Here is a 12,476-nt window from a genome sequence, read left to right as displayed (position 1 = left end):
GATTTAGGGCTATATAAATAAAGATTGATTGATTGATTGATTGATAGGGCAGTGGTTCTTAACCTTGTTGGAGGTACCGAACCACACCAGTTTCATATGCGCATTCACCGAACCCTTCTTTAGTGAAAAATAAAATGTTAACAGAGACTTAATTTAGAATTTTTGGACACTAGGGGAACATATTCTAAGTAACAAAGACTTAATTTAGAGTTATTTGGTTAGGGTTAGGGTTAGAGGGGTAGGGTCAGGGTTAGAGGGTTAGGGTTATAATAAGGCCATGCCGTTTAAGGCATTAATAAGTACTTAAAGGGGAACATTATCACCAGACCTATGTAAGCGTCAATATATACCTTGATGTTGCAGAAAAAAGACCATATATTTTTTTAACCGATTTCCGCACTCTAAATGGGTGAATTTTGGCGAATTAAACGCCTTTCTAATATTCGCTCTCGGGAAGCAATCCGCCATTTTCTCAAACACCGAGTCAAATCAGCTCTGTTATTTTCCGTTTTTTTCGACTGTTTTCCTTACCTTGGAGACATCATGCCTCGTCGGTGTGTTGTCGGAGGGTGTAACAACACCAACAGGGACGGATTCAAGTTGCACCAGTGGCCCAAAGATGCCAAAGTGGCAAGAAATTGGACGTTTGTTCCGCACACTTTACCGACGAAAGCTATGCTACGACAGAGATGGCAAGAATGTGTGGATATCCTGCGACACTCAAAGCAGATGCATTTCCAACGGTAAAGTCAAAGAAATCTGCCGCCAGACCCCCATTGAATCTGCCGGAGTGTGTGAGCAATTCAGGGACAAAGGACCTCGGTAGCACGGCAAGCAATGGCGGCAGTTTGTTCCCGCAGACGAGCGAGCTAAACTCCCTGGATGTCTTGGCTCACACCGTCCCTTATGCCACAGAAGATGATCAAGAGAAGAAAATCGACCCTAGCTTCCCTGGCCTGCTGACATCAACTCCAAAACTGGACAGATCAGCTTTCAGGAAAAGAGCGCGGATGAGGGTATGTCTACAGAATATATTAATTGATGAAAATTGGGCTGTCTGCACTCTCAAAATGCATGTTGTTGCCAAATGTATTTCATATGCTGTAAACCTAGTTCATAGTTGTTAGTTTCCTTTAATGCCATACAAACACATACCAATCGTTGGTTAGAAGGCGATCGCCGAATTCGTCCTCGCTTTCTCCCGTGTCGCTGGCTGTCGTGTCATTTTCGTCGGTTTCGCTTGCATACGGTTCAAACCGATATGGCTCAATAGCTTCAGTTTCTTCTTCAATTTCGTTTTCGCTACCTGCCTCCACACTACAACCATCCGTTTCAATACATGCGTAATCTGTTGAATCGCTTAAGCCGCTGAAATCCGAGTCTAAATCCGAGCTAATGTCGCTATAGCTTGTTGTTCTATTCGCCATGTTTGTTTGTGTTGGCATCACTATGTGACGTCACAGGAAAATGGACGGGTGTATATAACGATGGTTAAAATCAGGCACTTTGAAGCTTTTTTTAGGGATATTGCGTGATGGGTAAAATTTTGAAAAAAACTTCGAAAAATAAAATAAGCCACTGGGAACTGATTTTTAATGGTTTTAACCCTTCTGAAATTGTGATAATGTTCCCCTTTAATAATGACTAGTTAAGAGCCAAAATGTAACTAATTTGCATGATAATAAGCAACTAGTTAATGGTGAATATGTTCCCCATACTAAAGTGTTACCATGTTTTACTACTGGTGCACAAAATGAAGCGTGCATGAACATCACCTTGTTCAAAGAACAAAACCAACACAGTGCATAAACTCACAACAAATTACACACCTGCAAATCAGTCTGACTTCTGCTGTTGCCGTATCCGTAATACGCCGATTGGGAGAAGTTTTTATTTACACGATGAGTTGGGTGTGTTTTGACCTCCGCCGAACCCCTGAGCCCGACTCACCGAACCCACAAGGTTTGATCGAACCCAGGTTAAGAACCACTGCTCTAGGGCCAATTTAGTGTTGCCAATCAACCTATCCCCAGGTGCATGTCTTTGGGGGTGGGAGGAAGCCGGAGTACCCGGCGGGAACCCACGCTGTGACGGGGAGAACATGCAAACTCCACACAGAAAGATCCCGAGCCCAGGATCGTACCTAGGACCTTTGTATTGTGAGGCACACGCACTAACCCCTGTCCCACCGTGCTGCCCTGGTTCCAAAACTGACCGTGGTAAACAAATTTCAGCGAAGTAGAAATTATTATTAATAAATCAAATATTTTAGAAGTTACAGTATTAAAAAATGGTTTAAAATTAATGTTTTATAGCCTTTAAACATGAAATAACACCCTATAGTCACCAATATAGTAGCCTTGAGTGTGTTCTGCTGTAGATAACATTACTCACCAGCAGTGTTGGGTTAGTTACTGAAAACCAGTAACTCGTTACAGTTACTAGTTACTTTATTTCAAAAGTAACTCAGTTACTAACTCAGTTACTTACACCAAAAAGTAATTTTTTACCATGAATTGATTAACGTGGAACCCGACTTAAACACGTTGAAAAACGTATTCGGGTGTCAATTGTACGGAATATGTACTGTACTGTGTAAACTGTACTGTTTCATATAATGTCTTCTCTTCCTTTGCAATCTACGAGTAAAAGTTTCAATCGATCAATCAAAAAAATTTGCAAATCAGATGGAAAATTCGAGGGAACATTGTTTGGGGATATCCATAATACGCTGATAGGGAGAAGTTTTTATTTACACGATAAGTCGGATGTGTCTTTACCTCCGTGGCTCCCTGAGGCCAACTCACCGAACCCCTAGGGTTCGATCGAACCCAGGTTAAGAACCACTGCTCTAGAGCCTCTGTGTCAAATTCAAAGCCCACGGGTCAGATCCTGCCCATGAATGAATTATCTATGGCCCCCGGGATTGATTGATTGATTGAAACTTGTATTAGTAGATTGCTCAGTACAGTACATATTCCCTACAATTGACCACTAAATGGTAACACCCGAATACGTTTTTCAACTTGTATAAGTCGGGGTCCACGTTAATCAATTCATGGTGATGATATTTGATTAGTATTAGAACCGGCCCGTAGGCCACTGTTTTGCACACACCAATACTCCATCAGTGTTGGTGCTAGGAATTTTCAAAATGGGGTCCCAGGTACCCATCAAGTCCTAAAAATGGGGTCCCACATACATTTTTTTGGGTACCACTTTTTTGTAATCGTTTTGAAAACAAATGGTAAATGTATGCATTATCCTGTTATATCTCACATTCTATATTTTATTTTTGGAAAAAGGTTGTCAAAAACGTTACTTAATTCATTAAAAAAAAATAATACAAAAGAAAACAAATTTTAATGCATGTGTAAATTTATTCTGTTATAAACATTCATTCACTTTTTTCTTTCCTTCATGGATCTAAACTTTACTGCTGCCGGTATTTTTTTCTATATTTTTACTGTAATATTTTCAGAATGTTTTTGTTCCATTTTTGGCCAAAGTGAGACAAAGAAAATAATCGGAAGTTGACTTTATTTTTTTTGTTTTAATGCCATGATTTTTATAGTCCGGCCCGCGTGTGCACAGATTTTCCTCCATGCGGCCCCTGAGCTAAAATGAGTTTGACACCCCTGCTCTAGAGCCACGAGTTTCTGTGTTGAAATCGCCATGTAAAATTGCAAATGCTAAAAGTAGCATGTCTATGGCGAATCCAATCTAAATTAGCATCAAGCTAGCGCATTTTGGAAGGGTGGAGCCTTACTTTGCCTTCCATCGTTTTTTGCCAAGCAAACTTTGGTGTTGAAAATGTCAACATTACTTAGAGGGAGTTTGACTGAGTTTCACCTGAGTGCTGCTCATACTTGCCAACCTTGAGACCTCCAAATTCGGGAGATTGGGGGTTGTGAGGTGGGCGGGGTTAAGGGGGCGGGGTTAAGGGGGGAGGAGTATATTTATAGCTAGAATTCACTGAAATTCAAGTATTTCTTATATATATATATATATATATATATATATATATATATATATATGTATGTGTGGGAAAAAAATCACAAGACTACTTCATCTCTACAGGCCTGTTTCATGAGGGGTTCCCTCAATCATCAGGAGATTTTAATGGGAGAATTCACATACCATGGTTTATATAGGGCACAGAGTGGGTGGGTACAGGCTGGCGTAGGGGCGTGGTGATTGGCTCATGTGTTACCTAGGAGGTGTTTCCGTCTGTGGCGGCATGCTGATACAATTTCGCTGCGCTTGTTGAGGGATGACAGGTCTGGACGGTATATAATAAACAGTTTCTCCTTCAAGCATAGGTTGCATCTTTTATTACCACTATTGTAAGGTGTGCTGGATGCAAGAATTTGCCATGTTATTGAATATTCAACATTATTGTCTCTGAGGTCCCAAATGTGTTTGCTGAGTTCTGTGTTATTCCGCAGGTTTTGGTTCCTGAAAGAAGCCTTGTGATTGTTCCATCTGGTTTTAAACTCTCCCTCGGTTAATCCTACATATGTGTCGGATGTGTTAATGTCCTTGCGTGTTACCTTAGATTGGTAAACAACTGATGTTTGTAAGCACCCACCGTTGAGAGGGCAATCAGGTTTTTTGCGGCAGTTGCAGCCTTTGTTGGTTTTGGGGTCGCTCTGTCCGGGGGCCGACGGCTCATTTGCAATTGTTTTGTTGTGGTTTGAGATAATTTGTCGTAATCAGACTGAGGAATTTGTGGCCAAATTCCTCAGTCTGATTGACAAACACTTCCCCAAAGGCAACACCCTAAGAAAAGTATTCAACAAGAACAACATTAAATTGAGCTACAGCTGTATGAACAATATACGACAAATTATCTCAAACCACAACAAAACAATTGCAAATGAGCCGTCGGCCCCCGGACAGAGCGACCCCAAAACCAACAAAGGCTGCAACTGCCGCAAGAAACCTGATTGCCCTCTCAACGGTGGGTGCTTACAAACATCAGTTGTTTACCAATCTAAGGTAACACGCAAGGACATTAACACATCCGACACATATGTAGGATTAACCGAGGGAGAGTTTAAAACCAGATGGAACAATCACAAGGCTTCTTTCAGGAACCAAAACCTGCGGAATACCACAGAACTCAGCAAACACATTTGGGACCTCAGAGACAATAATGTTGAATATTCAATAACATGGCAAATTCTTGCATCCAGCACACCTTACAATAGTGGTAATAAAAGATGCAACCTATGCTTGAAGGAGAAACTGTTTATTATATACCGTCCAGACCTGTCATCCCTCAACAAGCGCAGCGAAATTGTATCAGCATGCCGCCACAGACGGAAACACCTCCTAGGTAACACATGAGCCAATCACCACGCCCCTACGCCAGCCTGTACCCACCCACTCTGTGCCCTATATAAACCATGGTATGTGAATTCTCCCATTAAAATCTCCTGATGATTGAGGGAACCCCTCATGAAACAGGCCTGTAGAGATGAAGTAGTCTTGTGATTTTTTTCCCACACATACATATATTGCGCTCTACTACGGTATCGAGCACTATTTTTTGGATAACCTTATTAAGACATATATATATATATATATATATATATGTATTTTATTATGTATATATACATATAAATAAAATAAATACTTGAATTTCAGTGTTCATTTATTTACACATATACAACACATAACACTCCTCTCTACTCATTGTTGTATTTGAAAGTGCAATGCTTTGCAGCCAGTAGCACAGCCCTTGAAGGAGCATAGGTATGGGCAGTGTAATATTCTGGGTTGGAGTCAATAACCAGGCGAGGCGATGAAGTTACGTCTCTTTACTTCATACTTCGGAACCGACTCCCACACTTGCCGTCAGGGTACGCAATACACCGTAGACCGTTGGCCAACCGAAAAAGTAACCACAGAACACTATACGGTATAGTGTTTTGGGGTTACTTTTTGGTTGGCCAAGCGGACGTGACGACAGGCTGTCCTCACTCAGGTCCGCATGGACCTGGAGGGGGCGTGCCTTAAGTCCGGCTGGAAATCGGGAGAAATTCGGGAGAATGGTTGTCCCGGGAGATTTTCGGGAGAGGCACTGAAATTCGGGAGTCTCCCGGAAAATTCGGGAGGGTTGGCAAGTATGGTGCTGGTTGAGTGCTTGTTTCCTTGAGCCAGTGATTAGTCTGCAACCGGACGTGACGTCACATGCAACAAAGGTATGGAAATATGGCACCGTTGGATTCTATATCATGAATTGATACCCTGTAGCAGTCTTTTTCAACCACTGTGCCGCGGCGTGAGATACAGTCTGGTGTGCCGTGGGAGATGATCTAATTTAAACTATTTGGGTTAAAAATATTTTTTGCAAACCAGTAATTATAGTCTGCAAATGATGTGTTGTTGTTGAGTGTCGGTGCTGTCTAGAGCTCGGCAGAGTAACCGTGTAATACTCTTCCATATCAGTAGGTGGCAGCCGGTAGCTAATTGCTTTGTAGATGTCGGAAACAGCGGGAGGCAGCGTGCAGGTAAAAAGGTGTCTAATGCTTCAACCAAAAATAAACAAAAGGTGAGTGCACCTAAGAAAAGGCATTGAAGCTTAGGGAAGGCTATGCAGAACGAAACTAAAACTGAACTGGCTACAAAGTAAACAAAAACAGAATGCTGGACGACAGCAAAGACTTACTGTGGAGCAAAGACGGCGTCCACAATGTACATCCGAACATGACATGACAATCAACAATGTCCCCACAAAGAAGGATAAAAACGACTGAAATATTCTTGATTGCTAAAACAAAGTAGATGCGGGAAATATCGCTCAAAGGAAAACATGAAACTGCTATAGGAAAATACCAAAAAAAGAGAAAAAGCCACCTAAATAGGAGCGCAAGACAAGAACTAAAACACTACACACAGGAAAACAGCAAAAAACTCCAAATAAGTCAGGGTGTGATGTGACAGGTGGTGACAGTACACCTACTTTGAGACAAGAGCTATAGTGATGCATGCTTGGTTATGGTTTAAAGTCATATCCAACAATTGTGACGACTTTTTACTGTCAACTGAGTTTGTTTTTGAATGATTTCTGCTGGTGGTGTGCCTCCGGATATTTTCAACACAAAAAATGTGCCTTGGCTCAAAAAAGGTTGAAAAACACTGCCCTGTAGTACCGAGAAAATTTGGTGCCTATAAACGTCCAGAATTTGGTATCCATCCTTAATGTGAGCCACGGCAGTACAAGTAGTCCAATAATTACGTTTATAAAAGTATGTTTCACTACCATCAAACTCTTATGAGGGGTTCAGCTGTAACTATCAAATATATCAACCTTGGACAGAAAGATCCTTTGATGTCACAAATGGTCACTTTAAAAAATTCAGCAACTCTAATAGGACCAGACAGATGTCCAACTGTCCAAGTTTCAGTTTCGACAACCCTCGAAATAGATTTATGTCCAGAGACCTGCCACAGAAGATGTTGGTGCCCAGATTCAGGCCTCAAGGCTGCCATCATTTACTGCTCAAGGCCCGAAGTCTCTGTGCAAGACAAGAAGTCTATTTAGTCTTCCCATCCTCCCTCGGCACATCGGACCACCACACAACATCCACGTTCGATGCTGCTGTTAAAAGTGCATGCTAAATTACATCCAACAGACACTCAGGTTTTATATCATCTATGTCAGTGGTTCTTAAAGTGGAACATTATCACAATTTCAGAATGGTTAAAACCATTAAAAATCAGTTTCCAGTGGCTTATTATATTTTTCAAAGTTTTTTTCAAAATTTTACCCATCACGCAATATCCCTAAAAAAAGCTTCAAAGTGCCTGATTTTAACCATCGTTATATACACCCGTCCATTTTCCTGTGACGTCACATAGTGAAGCCAACACAAACAAACATGGCGGAAAGAACAGCAAGCTATAGCGACATTAGCTCGGATTCAGACTCGGATTTCAGCGGTTTAAGAGATTCAACAGATTACGCATGTATTGAAACGGATGGTTGGAGTGTGGAGGCAGGTAGCGAAAACGAAATTGAAGAAGAAACTGAAGCTATTGAGCCATATCGGTTTGAACCGTATGCAAGCGAAACCGACGAAAACGACACGACAGCCAGCGACACGGGAGAAAGCGAGGACGAATTCGGCGATCGCCTTCTAACCAACGATTGGTATGTGTTTGTTTGGCATTAAAGGAAACTAACAACTATGAACTAGGTTTACAGCATATGAAATACATTTGGCAACAACATGCACTTTGAGAGTGCAGACAGCCCAATTTTCATCAATTAATATATTCTGTAGACATACTTTATTTCAGTTACTTTTGAAATAAAGTAACTAGTAACTGTAACGAGTTACTGGTTTTCAGTAACTAACCCAACACTGCTGGTGAGTAATGTTATCTACAGCAGAACACACTCAAGGCTACTATATTGGTGACTATAGGGTGTTATTTCATGTTTAAAGGCTATAAAACATTAATTTTAAACCATTTTTTAATACTGTAACTTCTAAAATATTTGATTTATTAATAATAATTTCTACTTCGCTGAAATTTGTTTACCACGGTCAGTTTTGGAACCAGGGCAGTACGGTGGTACAGGGGTTAGTGCGTGTGCCTCACAATACGAAGGTCCTAGGTACGATCCTGGGCTCGGTACTTTCTGTGTGAAGTTTGCATGTTCTCCCCGTGACTGTGTGGGTTCCTCCCACCCCCAAAGACATGCACCTGGGGATAGGTTGATTGGCAACACTAAATTGACCCTAGAGCAGTGGTTCTTAACCTGGGTTTGATCAAACCCTGTGGGTTCGGTGAGTCAGGCTCAGGGGTTCGGTGGAGGTCAAAACACACCCAACTCATCGTGTAAATAAAAACTTCTCCCAATCGGCGTATTACGGATACGGCAACAGCAGAAGTCAGACTGATTTGCAGGTGTGTAATTTGTTGTGAGTTTATGCACTGTGTTGGTTTTGTTCTTTGAACAAGGTGATGTTCATGCACGGTTCATTTTGTGCACCAGTAGTAAAACATGGTAACACTTTAGTATGGGGAACATATTCACCATTAACTAGTTGCTTATTATCATGCAAATTAGTTACATTTTGGCTCTTAACTAGTCATTATTAAAGGGGAACATTATCACAATTTCAGAATGGTTAAAACCATTAAAAAATCAGTTCCCAGTGGCTTATTATATTTTTCGAAGTTTTTTTCAAAATTTTACCCATCACGCAATATCCCTAAAAAAAGCTTCAAAATGCTTGATTTTAAACATCGTTATATACACCCGTCCATTTTCCTGTGACGTCACATAGTGAAGCCAAGACAAACAAACATGGCGGAAAGAACAGCAAGCTATAGCGACATTAGCTCGGATTCAGACTCGGATTTCAGCGGTTTAAGAGATTCAACAGATTACGCATGTATTGAAACGGATGGTTGTAGTGTGGAGGCAGGTAGCGAAAACGAAATTGAAGAAGAAACTGAAGCTATTGAGCCATATCGGTTTGAACCGTATGCAAGCGAAACCGACGGAAACGACACGACAGCCAGCGACACGGGAGAAAGCGAGGACGAATTCGGCGATCGCCTTCTAACCAACGATTGGTATGTGTTTGTTTGGCATTAAAGGAAACTAACAACTATGAACTAGGTTTACAGCATATGAAATACATTTGGCAACAACATGCACTTTGAGAGTGCAGACAGCCCAATTTTCATCAATTAATATATTCTGTAGACATACCCTCATGTCAGCAGGCCAGGGAAGCTAGGGTCGATATTCTTCTCTTGACGGTGTGAGCCAAGACATCCAGGGGGTTTAGCTCGCTCGTCTGCGGGGACAAACTGCCGCCAGTGCTTGCCGTGCTACCGAGGTCCTTTGTCCCTGAATTGCTCACACACTCCGGCAGATTCAATGGGGGTCTGGCGGCAGATTTCTTTGACTTTATCGTTGGAAATGCATCTGCTTTGAGTGTCGCAGGATATCCACACATTCTTGCCATCTCTGTCGTAGCATAGCTTTCGACGGTAAAGTGTGCGGAACAAACGTCCAATTTCTTGCCACTTTGGCATCTTTGGGCCACTGGTGCAACTTGAATCCGTTCCTGTTGGTGTTGTTACACCCTCCGACAACACACCGACGAGGCATGATGTCTCCAAGGTACGGAAAACATTTGAAAAAACGGAAAATAACAGAGCTGATTTGACTCGGTGTTTGAGAAAATGGCGGATTGCTTCCCGATGCGACGCCACGTTGTGACGTCATCGCTCCGAGAGCGAATATTAGAAAGGCGTTTAATTCGCCAAAATTCACCCATTTAGAGTTCAGAAATCGGTTAAAAAAATATATGGTCTTTTTTCTGCAACATCAAGGTATATATTGACGCTTACATAGGTCTGGTGATAATGTTCCCCTTTAACCTTGTTGGAGGTACCAAACCCCACCAGTTTCATATGCGCATTCACCGAACCCTTCTTTAGTGAAAAAATAAAATGGGTTCTTTTTTAAAATTCAAGACAAAGTTATATGGTTTTTTTTTACACAAAATGAACCGTGCATGAACATCACCTTGTTCAAAGAACAAAACCAACACAGTGCATGAACTCACAACAAATTACACACCTGCAAATCAGCTGGAAAATTAGAGGGAACAGTCTTTGGGGGTATCCATAATATCATCGGCGGTCACTCGAATGAGTATGACGATCCTCCTGGGAGGGGTGTATCCCTTTATGGAGGATGCCTGTGCGTGACTTTGTTTTACGTGGGGAGACTGGTGCACAGACAGTCATCACATGATCCTTGACAGAATCGGGTCAGGGTACAGTGGCATGGAGTCCAAGACGACTGGGGACCCTTTTCTGCTGCAGCCTTCTTCCGCCTTCGCAGCCGTTGTGGTAGTTCTTAAATCTACCGTCTTCCGCCTGCTCCGCAGTTGAGGTCTTCACCGTATCCCTGGCTAGGGGGCAGTCAGGTACTAAGCCTTTGTCAAGGGCCATCTGGGGTAACAGTAGTAAAGGGGTTAACCTCCTAGTGCCCCAAAACCCCATAGAGGAGCTTCCACTGCCGGATGCACTTTAACGTCATGCCCATTAATCAAATATCCATAATACGCCGATTGGGAGAAGTTTTTATTTACACAATGAGTCGGGTGTGTCGTGACCTCCGCGGCCGAGACTCTGCCTAACCCCTGAGGCCGACTCACCGAACCGCTAGGGTTCGATCGAACCCAGGTTAAGAACCACTGATCTATGTGCTCCTAAATACCAACCAAAGACCAATAATGATTAAAAGCATTGAACGTGACTGACAGCAGCTTTATCGGTATCAATGCTTTTGTTTCTTAACTTTGAGCCCTCAGAATGGTAAATATGCCTATCTGCTTTCCACCTCAAAGACCACATTGAGATGGAGAGCAAATGTCTTATAGTATTTTACCAAGTACCTAGTAGGGCTCCGCGGATTATCTGAAGCCTCTGATATCACTTCATCTCATCGTGTAATCGGGTTGCTGTCACATGTCGTTGGGAGCACTCCACATTTCCTAAAGCCTCAGCAACAGCTGGAGGACAAAAACAAAAACTTGAGGTAAATGATATTCAGGATGCAGACAACCGGTGTTACATCTTTGACAATGACCTGAAGATGCACGATGGAATCAGTATAGAGCAGGGGTCGGCAACCCTCAGCTCTAGAGGGGGCGGTCTAGCTCGGTTGGTAGAGTGGCGGTGCCAGCAACGTGAGGGTTCCAGGTTGGATCCCAGCTTCTGCCATCCTAGTCACTGCCGTTGTGTCCTTGGGCAAGACACTTTACCCACTTAGATATTGGGTTTCACTATGTAAAAGCGCTTTAAGTCACTAGAGAAAAGCGCTATATAAATATAATTCACTTCACTAGAACCGCATGTGGCTCTTTACCGCCGTCCTAGTGGCTCCCTGGAGCTTTTTCAAAAATGTATGATAATGGAAAAAGACCGTAGATGGTGAAATCCCTAAATGTCTTGCAATAGCTCCTTGAAAAATGTTGTTCTTAAACTGTTGGACAATTTGCTCACGCATTTGTTGACAAAGTGGTGACCCTCGCCCCATCCTTATTTGTGAATGACTGAGCATTTCATGGAAGCTGCTTGTATACCCAATCAAGGCACCCACCTGTTCCCAATTAGCCTACTCACCTGTGGGATGTTCCAAATACCGTATTTTTTCGGACTATAAGTCGCAGTTTTTTTCATAGTTTGGCCGGGGGTGCGACTTATACTCAGGAGCGACTTATGTGTGAAATTATTAACACATTACCGTAAAATATCAAATAATATTATTTAGCTCATTCACGTAAGAGACTAGACGTATAAGATTTCATGGGATTTAGTGATTAGGAGTGACAGATTGTTTGGTAAACGTATAGCATGTTCTATATGTTATAGTTATTTGAATGACTCTTACCATAATATGTTACGTTAACATACCAGTTGGTTATTTA

Source organism: Nerophis lumbriciformis, linkage group LG35 (assembly GCF_033978685.3).
Source record: "Nerophis lumbriciformis linkage group LG35, RoL_Nlum_v2.1, whole genome shotgun sequence".
Classification (NCBI taxonomy): domain Eukaryota; kingdom Metazoa; phylum Chordata; class Actinopteri; order Syngnathiformes; family Syngnathidae; genus Nerophis; species Nerophis lumbriciformis.
Note: the sequence above shows the minus strand (reverse complement) of the source record.